This window comes from Orbicella franksi, chromosome 6, assembly GCF_964199315.1.
Source record: "Orbicella franksi chromosome 6, jaOrbFran1.1, whole genome shotgun sequence".
Classification (NCBI taxonomy): Eukaryota; Metazoa; Cnidaria; class Anthozoa; order Scleractinia; family Merulinidae; genus Orbicella; species Orbicella franksi.
The window spans coordinates 21,907,853-21,919,938 of NC_138150.1; the positions used below are offsets into that span (position 1 = coordinate 21,907,853).

At 45.1% G+C, this 12,086-nt stretch overlaps 1 pseudogene; it reads right to left on the reverse strand.

The window, feature by feature from the left end:
• Positions 1–7,889: 7,889 nt before the first annotated feature.
• On the reverse strand, positions 7,890–12,082 carry LOC145490010 (uncharacterized; annotated as a pseudogene).
• Between the last annotated feature and the right edge of the window lie 4 nt (positions 12,083–12,086).

The following is a 12,086-nucleotide window of genomic DNA, read 5'->3' on the forward strand; positions in this document are numbered from 1 at the left end:
TTATAGCTTTCGTATCATTTAACGCTTATTTTTACTGAATTTTACGCTGAAGGCCTCTATTTTCGTTAGCTTCATTTTTTTTTTTTAAACTAGTCGGATATTACGTCCGTTTCCGCTGAGCATTGGAGCAATAACAGCCAAAATACTATTACCAAAATACCTCATAACATGGTAACATTTCAGGAAGAAATTACCACGATTTTAGCTCTAAAGCTGACCCTGCGAGAGAAAATTTAATCTGTATTGAGGTTATCCATAGTTTTACTGACTTAGGTCGATTTTTCACTCCAGTTCAAAGCTAACTTGAGCGCATTTCGTCTTAAAAGGAATAGCTACTGATAATGAATTTCAAGTAAAGCAACGACCGATGGTTTCGGTTGTTGTTGTTGTTCTTTTTTGTTATTTTGATGCCTTTAACTTAAGTCAACAAAATAACACCTAAAACTTTTTGTAGCTTTCGTGAAGTGTTCTGCAGTCTTGTATTTTTGTAGTTTAGATTTAAGCTCCTCCTTTTATCGGAGCACGAACGTGTAAGTTTTTATTTGTCAGAGAAGATTGCTGTTAGACCTTTGGTAAAGGACACGTGTTTAGTAAGGTTCGTAAGTTGACAAAATGATTTGACGTTCCGTTTTCTGTTACTAAGTTCCCCATAGTATTTTGCTTTGCATTTGAACCTTTATTAACAATTATTGAGACGGAGTTGTCCAGTGAGGTTTTTCATCTCCTGAAAGGTTGACTGTTGCTGTCAAGAACTTATACTGCGTTCACGTTTATTAAATGTCATGACTTATTAAAACTCCTACGATCTGCATAAGTTTATTTATGTTTCATTCAATAACGGATATACAAATCAGCACTTGATAGGCTACCATAGTCTGCCGAAAGTTTCGCGATCAGCTGCATGTGCAGCGGTTTTGCCCGATCGTAACTAAAACACTACACGAATACATACGAATAACATAAGGATACATACGAGTACATGCAAGTGACATGCGAATACATATGAGTACATTCGAGTACCATACGAGTTCATACAACATACGATTACTTACGAGTAACATACGTATACATAGGGACATATATATTGACTTTAAATGTACTTATGTTAAGAGAATAATCAAAATTTACAAATTTGAAAAAAAAAGTTAGACCGTTTTACTCCTTACTTGAGGAAAGGGAGAGGGGTTCAATTCAATGTGGCACATGTGGCAAATGTGGCACACGCGCATGTTTGCGGTACCCGCGCATGTGTGGCACTTGCACACGCTCGCGTGTGTCTGCAAAACATGACCCGCGCACATGTAAAAATGTAATGTAACAAGAAAAATAGTACATTTGGTGCTTATCACCCTCCTGCCATCGTATTTTGCTCCTGCGTATTCGTATGTAACCAATGTATTCGTATGTAACCTGTATGTTACCGTAAGCGTCTGTATGTATCCGTATGTTACTCGTATGTACTCGTATGTTACTCGTATGTATTCGTATGTACTCGTAAGTAATCGTATGTACTGGTATGTATCCCTATGTTACTCGTATGTATTCGTATGTCACTCATATGTACTGGTATGTACTAGTCAGTGTATATACATTTCATGTTTATTACCCTCCTGCCATCTTATGTTGCTCCTATGTATTCGTATGTAACCTGTATGTTACCGTGTGCGTCTGTATGTATCCGTATGTTACTAGTATGTATCCATATGTTACTCGTATGTACTCGTAAGTCACTCGTATGTACTCCTAAGTTCTCGCACGTACTGGTATGTATTCGTATGTCACTCATATGTACTGGTATGTACTAGTCAGTGTATGTACATTTCATGTTTATTACCCTCCTGCCATCGTATGTTGCTCCTATGTATTCGTATGTAACCTGTATGTTACCGTGTGCGTCTGTATGTATCCGTATGTTACTAGTATGTATCCATATGTTACTCGTATGTACTCGTAAGTCACTCGTATGTACTCCTAAGTTCTCGCACGTACTGGTATGTATTCGTATGTCACTCGTATGTACTAGTAAGTAGTCGTATGTACTGGTATGTATCCCTATGTTACTCGTACGTACTCGTATGTCACTCGTATGAATTGAGAGTTGGATATCGACTAGCACAATTTAGGGAGTGATCATGCGCGCAATTCCAAAACCGACTGAATGCGGTGCACAAGGCTGATTTCGAAATTTTCTTGCCTGATTACTCTCTGAGTGGTCCTCCTTTCGATACAGTTACAATTACTACCTGACGCCTAAACGACGTGAGTTCCTAGTTACAGGTATACAACTGGAAGTTGTTTTTCAATTAGAAATCGAGATAACAAAAGATCTTTAAGGGATACTACCTCATTAGGTTTAAGGGAACTATGTCCTCAGCTATGGGACAGTCTTCGTTCAAGTATGCTGCTGCGGAGGACTGGAATGATCTTCCCAAAGAGTTAAGGGAACTCAGCTCTGTTTTTAGTTTTAAAAATAAGGCTTTCTTTTAGTATTTCTTAGACGTAGATCTCAAGGAATATAATTGTACTGCTCGTAAGTGGGTACATACTTTTCTGATTTTTAATATTCTTCTGTTATTATTGTGTGGATATATTTTTAGATGACTATATTTTATATTGCTGATCACCGGTTTATACCAGCTACTCCCTTAGGTTCAGCTGATCGGTTATTTATCAGGATAAATAAAGATTTTATTATTATTTTTATTATTATAACAAAAAACATTCAGAAGACGAACTACATTTTTAAGACGCATCGCATACGATACACGTGCCATATACTTGATGTGTGGGTCAAATCAAATCATGTCAAACACTGTAGTGAACGATGCCCGCTGGACTTGAAAGAGAATGCGCTCTGTGTACGCCCTTTCTGGGGTAAGGGCTGTCGACAAACGGAGAAAGACCTAAGTGGGCGTGGCCTTTAAGGAAAAATTCGTGTTTTAAGACAGAACACTGTGTTCTTGTGTGCATGCTTGAGGTAAGCACTGCGATCATTTTAGTTAAGTGCGTGTTCATCTTGGATACTTAACATTTTCTGTGCACAAAGCAATTTAGACAATCCACATTAACAAATCTCCTCCATGAAAGGTGAGAAAGCAATCACTGATTGAGCTGTGCAATGCGAACCAGGACGACACACAGTACCGCAAATAGGCCTAAATTACAGCACTTAACGGGAAATGATAGCCGCGGATTTTCTGGCATGTGCCCAGAACAACAAGAGGAAGATGATGACGAAGTGCTATGTTATCAGTTAGCTATGTTGTATGACCAGTGTAACTATCGCAACAGAAAATGTGCACAATTAAAAGGAGGAACAAACTGACGTAGAAACTCAAAACTAGAAATGAAAATGTCGTAACCTTGACGTTGCTTGATGCTCTATTGACCACGCCTAACACGTAGCGGAAGGTATCACGTTCGTCGGTTTGATAATTTTCATTTAAGTATGGAAATTCATTTTGCAGCCTTAGAACTCTACTGTTGCATGCATTAGCTGTTAAATAACAAAGAAACCTAGAACGCGAGAAATAGTTAGTGACAAAATGTCATAGTGGCATTTTTTTTTCCGGACCGTGTTTCTTTTTGTCACTTAAAAGAAATGGTTTATGCAGGCTATTAAAAAAAGATCTAAAATGAAATCAATACAGGGCTGTTTTTTCTGTGGTATATACTTTGTGAAACGGAAGTCTACATATGTAAAATAAATCACATCACGCCAAAAATATATATATATATATTTTTTTTTTTTCAAAAATGCGCTAATGTTCCCTTTTGTAACATTACGGCACGGATGTACAGTTTGGAAAACATTTCCTAAATCATAGAAAAATATCAATATATTTTTTGAATTGATTTCTTTTTGTTATAAAAAGATCGCTTAAATTAAGCCCAAAATTCCACCACCAACCGTAGTATTTGAACAGCGCTACGGCTTCGCACACGAAATTCGATAGAATACGTAAAAACTGGAATTTAACATTCTATGCCTTATTGAATAGTCTTTACAAAAATGTCTATATTTCAAAAACCACTCGATGGATTGCCTTGAAACTTTCGTGGTACGTTCTTAATATATGTAGCTACCATCCCAACGAGTTTCAATACAATTCATTGAATTAGACTTCCGTAATAACAATTTTCTGTAAAGAGAGCAACCTTTGCGGACTTTTTGATTTCTTGAAACCTTTACTCGACCATGTAAAGTATATCAAAACGCTACAGAATTTTTTCTCGCCTTTCCTTCCAAACTAAAACTTCTGTGGAAGTTCCACGGCATATGTACACTTTGCTGACGCTTTTCTATAACGCTGATAGCACATAATTGAAAAAATGTTACGTTAGGGAGCAACGATGAATCTAAGAATGAGTGAGTGAGTGAGTGAGTGAGTGAGAGATGTATGTATGTCACACCAATCAGATTGGATCTACTATAAACAGGCAATCAAATTTCTTGTTGTAAAGGTAAATGGTATGTGAGAAGATTTGATCCCGATAGAGTTCAGAACGGCCATATTTATTCTTCTATAAAAGAGGAGGAAGTATTCATATATTGGGTTTACTTCGACATTTTCTGTGGGTTAGGCTGAGGATTTTAGTTAAATGAACGAGATGAGCCCTGAGGTTTGAAGCAGTTTGTGAGTTAGTAGTATACAAATGCAACGAGACATTTTCATTTTTAGCTAGAAAGGTAACTTGATACTTTTGTTTTTCACAAGGAGTAAATTCAATCAGAGGTCACAAATCGTCGCTTCTAGTTCTTAGGACATGTTCTAACTTTGAAACAGTTCTAACGTTTGCAATAGTAAGTGCGGGTAACGATTGTTTTGTTCTTGTTGCATGCAAATATAACGAGATATTTTTATTTTTTAGTTACAAAGTGTAATTTGACACTCTTTACTCAAGGGAGTAAATTCAATTAGAGCTGACGAATCGTCACCACTCTTTCCCACGAGATGTTTGCTATCTTTAGTAACAAATGGTAACTTAACACTTGTTTTTTATATGGGAGTAAATTCAATTATTCGAATGAGATTAAATTTCGATAAACATTTCAAAATAAAAATTATCAAGTTATCGGCTATTGTTTCCAGGATATTAAAAAAAGCTTTCATTTAAATATGATGCAGCTTTACGACGAAATGTTTGCTGATAAGGGCGCAGAAGAAAGAAAAAGACAAAGAGAAATAGACCAAGAAGTAAGAAGAAGAAGAAGAGAAGAAGCCGCGAGGAAGGAAGATTAAATGCACACAGTTTGGAGAAAAGTTTTTTAAAAATATACTCAGATGGAAGTCTACTGCGTGAAAGACCGGCGAGTGACGCCGAACGTCCGAGGAACGTCAAAAATTGTTGCAACAAAAAACAACCTGCGACTGCTAAAAGTGAGGTGCGCTGTGTGCGGAATCACCAAAAACAAAGTTTTTGCCTGGAATTCCAAGAAAGAAGAATTAATTTTGTTTTAAACTTTCGTTCTTTTCTTATATCGAACGCACCATGTCCGACAACAAGCTTGTCAAGACCTTCATTGATGCCGGAACTCTCACGGGATTAGCCGTTGGCATCGGCTGGGTCGCAAGAAAGGTTGTGAAAGAGAATTTCGCTCCTGATCCCAGCAGCAGCCTGATGAATTACGTGAAGTTTACCGCAGTCATGGCGGGAAGCATTGCGCTAAAAGGGTACCTTGAGGACCAGAAAATCCTCCCCGTCAGCGTTTAGAAAAAAAAAAATATATATATAATAGCGCGATGCCGAGTTCTTATTTCCCCATCAAAGCCTTCACAACGGCTGCGCTGTTGTTTTTTGCATTCAACATGCTCTATTATGCCTGTGATGCCATTGATTTTGTTTGGGCGGTTAAGATCACCACCCATCAAGACTCCGATTCTGAGGATCAAGACTCCGATTTTGAGGATCTTGATACTGAGGAATTCCCATTACCGGAAAATGCGCTGCACCTCCTCCTTAGGAACCCCGCCGCCGCCATACGAGAACAATTAAAAATAGATTTACAAGATATACAATGGCGAGCATCGCGATCATGATTGGCGGGGCTGTGTTGAACGCCACGGCTTTTATCGGTGGCAATTATCTGGCGAGGGCGCTTGGCGGTGGCGACAAAGCCGCGCTTGAAGAAAAAAAGCGCCACGACAAAGCTCTCGAAGATTATCAAGCGGCTTACGCCAAATACACGCGAGACCGGACACAACTTCTCGACTGGATCGCGACCAACGCGCGAACGAAGGAGCAGGCCAAGCAGAACTTCACCAACACGGACTATGCCTTCAAACTCTACAACCAGGCGCATCCTGACGAACAGATGGTACCTCCCAAGGAACCCAAGTTCTCAGATTTCTACCAGCCAAGCGAGCAGCAGAAAAAGGGTGAACTCGCGTTCGTGGACGCGGGGGCGCTCGCTCTGGGCTACGCGGCCTTCCGGTTCCTTTAAATTTCGGCGCTCTCTGACCAGAATATTTTTCGTGTTGAATAATAAAAAAAAAAAGATCATTGTATACCATGGACTCTTTGCAGAAGGCTGGTTACGCCTCCACGTTGAAAGCAAACCCAAAAGCAAATGAACTTTTGGGTTTCGAAAATTTCGATAGTTTCAAAGAAACTATATGGAAGTTTCAAAAATTATTGGAATTACCTAAGTTTAATCAACTTTTTATGGAATGCGCTCCAAAAATAATTGAGTACATTTCGGAAAGCCATGGTAAGATTGCCAAAGGCAAAGAAATGGAGTTCTTCGAAAATTTTATGGGCGACACCACTTACGTGGATGAAATTGAAAGCTTCATCAAACAAGCCGTGGAAAAGATGGAAGAAAACACAGCTGCAGATTGCTGAGACTTTCGGCTCTCGGTGTGGCTCCTTTAAACCTTTTTACACCTTACTTATATGGACGCCAAACTCGCAAAGATATACTACGGCCTCGGGGGCTACTGGAGAGGAATCGCCGCGATCAAAAAATTGGCCGAGGCCGCCAAGGTACCTGAAGAAGCCGCAAAAAAGTGGCTGATCAGGCAAGTGCTCTGGCAGATATTTCTCCCCGCGCCGAAACGAATTCCTCGGCCGAAATTCGACGTTCCCACACCCAATAAGGTCCACCAGGCGGACCTTCTTTTTCTCCCGCACGACAAGCTCCCCCGCGGCCGCAAAGTTTACAAATACGCGCTGACCGTTGTCGACGTGGCCAGCCGCTACAAAGAGGCCGAACCCCTGACTTCGAAAAATTCTGATGAGGTCGCCCTGGCCTTTCAGAAGATTTACAAGCGCTCGCCTCTGGAATGGCCTGAAATGCTGCAGGTTGACCCCGGGCGCGAATTCATGGGCGCTGTCACACAAGAGATGGACAAGCACAAAACCTTTATCCGGCGCGGGCGGGTTGACGTTCACCGCGACCAGGCCATTGTTGAATGTTTCAACCGCACCCTGGCGGAGCGCTTGTTCGGCCACCAGTACGCCGTGGAAATGCTTCTCCCTGAGGGCAAGCTGTCCACCGCCTGGGTGAAAAGACTTCCTGAAGTTGTCTCGGCTTTGAACAACGAGGTCACAAGCCTTATCGGCAAGAAACCCGCTGTCGCCATCAAAGAAAAATCTGTTTATGCGAGGCCGTCGACACCTTATTCGAGGCCTGTCGGAAAACGCGAAAAAATCCTCCCCCCTCTTGTCCAAGTTCGTTATCTCTACCAGCCCGGTGAGCTTGAAGGGGGCGTGAAAAGGGCCACGGATCCAATCTGGTCTTTGAAAGTTTACAGTATTGAAAGATCTTTTTCCAAACCAGATCAACCCGTTCTCTACTATCTGCGCGACGGGCCCAAGCGCGGCTTTGTTCGTGAAGAGCTGCTGGTTGTCCCTCCAAACACTACTCTTCCTCCGGCTGACGTGAACTAGATGTGATATTCGATTGGTTCGGTGTGTATCCCGTCGGGCAGCACCCACCGCTTGTCGTAATGAGCGCTCAGCCCCAGCTTCTGCTGCTCGTAAGTGACCATCTGCCCATCCCGCATCCTGAAACCTCTGTTGGTGGCCATGTCCTTGCTTCCTTCCAGCGCTTCCTTAAAACGCTGCCATAACACCTCGTTCTGCTTCTTCGACATCCCCTTCGTGCTGAACTTCTTTTTCTCGCCCTCTCCTCCGTCGACATAATAACACTTCGAGCAGAGCGCGATCATCCGGCTGCCCTCGCACTCAAGCTTGAAGAGACCTGGGGTGCGGCCGCTCCACTTATCCTAAGACAGCCACTGATTTTTTTCCGCCTCCAATTCTTGCTTCAACTCTGGCCGGACGACCTCCTCGAGCCTCTCGCCCGAGATCGCCATGTAGTTGCTGTCCGTGTCCATCTGGATCAGCTCGAAATCTCCTCTGTCAATATACTTGTCGAGAAAGTCGTAGTAGAATTCCAGCATCCGCAGCTTCGCCAGCTGATAGACAGCGATTCCGATCTGGAACGGCCATATGATCGTAATCCGGGGCTTACGGCTTTCCAGCTCGTAGGCCTGCCCGATCTCGTCGAGGACTTCGAAATACGCGCTCCGCAGCGCTCTGTCGACAACCTTCTCGTCTTTCGTGTATATCACGTTCGTTTGCCGCTCCAGCGCTTCGATCAGTTTCCCGTAAGCGCTGTTTCCGAGCAGTTTGAACACTTCGGCGAGCAGCGCCTTGCTTCTGTCCGTGTCTCCTGTCCGACGCGCCTCCGTCACCTGCTCCACAAACCAGGTGAAGATCTTGCCCGGTTCGTAGTCGATTGTTCTGGAAACCTTCGTGAAAACCGCCCCATGGTTCACATACCACCGCGGCAGAGGGGCGTACACCAGCATCCACTCTGCGGACAGCGGCCCCAGAAGTTTTCTCCCGTCTCCGTGCTGCCTGCCGTTCTCGCCAAGTACTCTTTCATGTGTTCCGGCACAGCTTCGGCGGGAACCTGCTTGTTGTAGAAGAAAGGGCACATTTCCTCGAACATTGGCCGCAAACGCTCTGGGATCTCTATGCGGACTTCGGCGAAGCTGAACCACTCCCCGGCTTTCAACCGGCGAATCAGAACTTCGGCCGCTTCCGCTTGGCGGTCATCGTCATAGTGCACGACCTTCTCCTTCCCGCAAGGCATTTCTCTGAGTATGGTCGAGAGATAGAGAGCGCTGGCGTCGAAACCAAGAATCTTTTTGCAAAGACGCGGTTCTTCGAACTGATGCGACCTTATCCCTGTGACGCCCGCTTCGTGGTACCTTGTGAAAACCAGGCTCGGTCCGCCAACAACCGCCCCTTTGAGCATTTCGTAAGCCTCTTTGCTTGGGATGTAAAGGTCTGCTCCGCGCTCGATTGCCCCTCGGAGCAAATAATGCAATTTCACCCCTGGCAGGCTCACCGCGTCTTTCAGAATGTCGATTCCTCTCTCGGTGTAGAAGCTTTTCATCTTTTCCAGCGCCTCGGGGCCGGGAGCGACATCAAGATTGTTGTAATAGCGCAGCCAGTCTGCGAAGATCCGCATCCCATTTTCTTTGAACAGCCGCTGGCACCCCTCCCACTCCTTCCGCGTGAGAACGTATCCGCCCTTCAGCTTCGAATACCAGGCCTCATATTCTGGGAGCCTAGGGAAATCGAGCTTTTCGGGCGCGTCGAACCATTCGTAAGGGAACCAGGATTTCTCGGACTCACTTCCGTAGGCTTTCACCCATTTCGCGTAGCTCGTGCCCGGGCCCAGATAGTTGATGATATCGAGGAAACAGGCCCCCCAGGTGAGCAGGAACATGGTTTTGTTCCCCTTCTTGGCCACTTTGACTTTTTTTGATACCTCGGCGAGAGTGCTGGCGAAGTGGTTTTTGATCAGATTCAGGTCGTACGAGCCTGAGTTGAAGCCCACGACAGGGACCTGGTTGCACCATTCATTAATTTTTTGCTGCTGGTCTTTTGTCAGCAGGTGCATGTCCTCTGGCACAAACTCCGCTCTCACCTGGTCCTGGATGTATTTCTCGCGTCTCTCCAGCTCTTTCAGGAACTTGCGGACCAGCTCCACGGGGTTTCTTTCGCAGATGTGGGTGGGCTTTCTTTCAAGAGTGTCCCCGACGCTCACGGAGATCGGCACGTGCGCGCTTTCTATCGTTAACGCGCCTGTCGGCTCTTTCCGATAATTTTTCTCGCCATACGCCTCGAAATCGTACAAGATCGCGTGCGGGTAAGTTTTCGTTTCCTTCCTCGGGAGTTCCCCCTTAAGAAACCCAACTTCGCAAGCCCAGGCCTCGATTACTTTGTAGCCGCTCTTTCGCAGAAATGCGGTACGGTTCACGGTGGCTTGGTACAGTTGTTCGGCTGTTTTACCGTTTGTTATGACCTCCTGTCGGTTAGGATAACATTTTGGGCATGCATGGAAGGGGCAGCCGTGGTATTGGAATACCGTCCTCGTTTCGTGGTGGTACCCGTCGACAGGAGAAGACTTCATTTTCCCGCCTTCTCGAGGAAGCCATTTCTCACCCCCATGCCCGCACATGGCGTGGTGGATGTGGATTCCCCGGCGCTTCCCTTCTCGCTCCAGCCACAACACCGCTTGAACGGATGCTGAGCCCTTCGGGTACATCACTTTCTCGAAGGCCGTCAGGGGCGCTTCCACTTTTGTCCCCGGGCAATAGATAACCGTTTTTCCCGCGCTGCAGGTTTGATGGTGGCGTTGCAGATTGCAGGTTTTTGTGAATCTATGCCCGCAATGGCCGCATAAGTAGGTTTTCGCCAGCTTCGCGATGTCTTTTATCAAGAAAGCGTGGCCTTCGTAGACACCTATCGTCAAAATATTTTTGAGTTTGGGGTTCGGGTTTCTTCTGAGGTGCCAAACCACTTCTCCGTCTGGAAGACGCTCAGGCTCGTAGACACGTATTCCGAGCCAAGATGAGACGGGCGAGCCCTCGTTCAGATGGGCTTCCACCTTGTCCAGCTCATCTAGAGACGTTTTCCTGAAGTTTGGTGGAATAGCATCGAGTTTGTAGAAACTCTGGGCCAGTCTTCGGGCTTCTTTTGTACAACGATCTGTTCGCGCCCCTCGGTGCACAGCGAGGCACCTAAATAGGCACAGGTTGTCGTTGTACGTGTCCAACGCCACCATCGCCCGGCCATGGGCAAGGTTGCGCAGCCAGTCAGGCAAAGGCCCTGTTCCCACCAAAGGCTGCCTGTCAAGCACAACCTTCAGGTCAACGTTGAAAAAGGCTTCGAACGCCCACTTTGTATTGGGCCTGTCGACTTTTTCATTGTCGAGACGCAGTTCTTCCTGGCGGCTGAGCCATTTTTCCGCGTCTTCCAGTTTGTCATACCACTGTGAACCCTTAGGGTTCGAGTAGTACACAATAATCGTTCCATCCTCAATGTTTCGCAACTGGTACGCGAAATCGTGCCTCAGATAGAACGACGTGCTTACTCTTTCGCGTATCTTCGCCATAAAGTCTGGTGTTAGGTTTCTCCCCAGACCTCTGATGAAGCGCCATCGAATGTAACGCCGGCCTGTACTCTCTTCCCCTTCTTTCTCTGCGTCATCGAACAGATCCAGAATCTCCTTCTGGTAGTCTGTCACCGTTCTGGTTTTCCGCGCAGGGAAGGGGTCGTACTCCCTCAGAAGTGCTTGCGCTTTTCTCGACTTTCTTTGGCGTGGAGGGGCTCTTGCCTGGTAAGGCTTCGGAAGAAGTGGCTTTTGCAGACGCGCCTGCGTTTCTTGAGAAATTGGTTCTTCCAGCACGTTCTGGACGACCTTTCTTACCGCTGGTGCGTTTTCTGCAAGAAGTTGATCGAAATAACGCAATACCTCGGGATCTATTTTTGCGAGTTCTTCTTCCAGTTTTTCTTGGTTGTTGGAAGCCATAGTGCCTTACGTTATAACATAAGATACATTTCTCTAACTGGTGTGTTTCTTTCTTTCAGCTCGAGCAAAACAAGTTCAAAACATTTTTTCGCTTTTTCTCGCTTGCGGATAAGACGTTGTTTTAGCGCGTCTCCGCCGCAGGGCTTGCAGAGACGGTAGTCACACAGAAGACCGACTCCGCAAACTCTGCAAGGCTCTGGCTTTTTCATTCCTTTTTTCAGCTGGTAGTTGTGCTTCCCGCAATACGCCC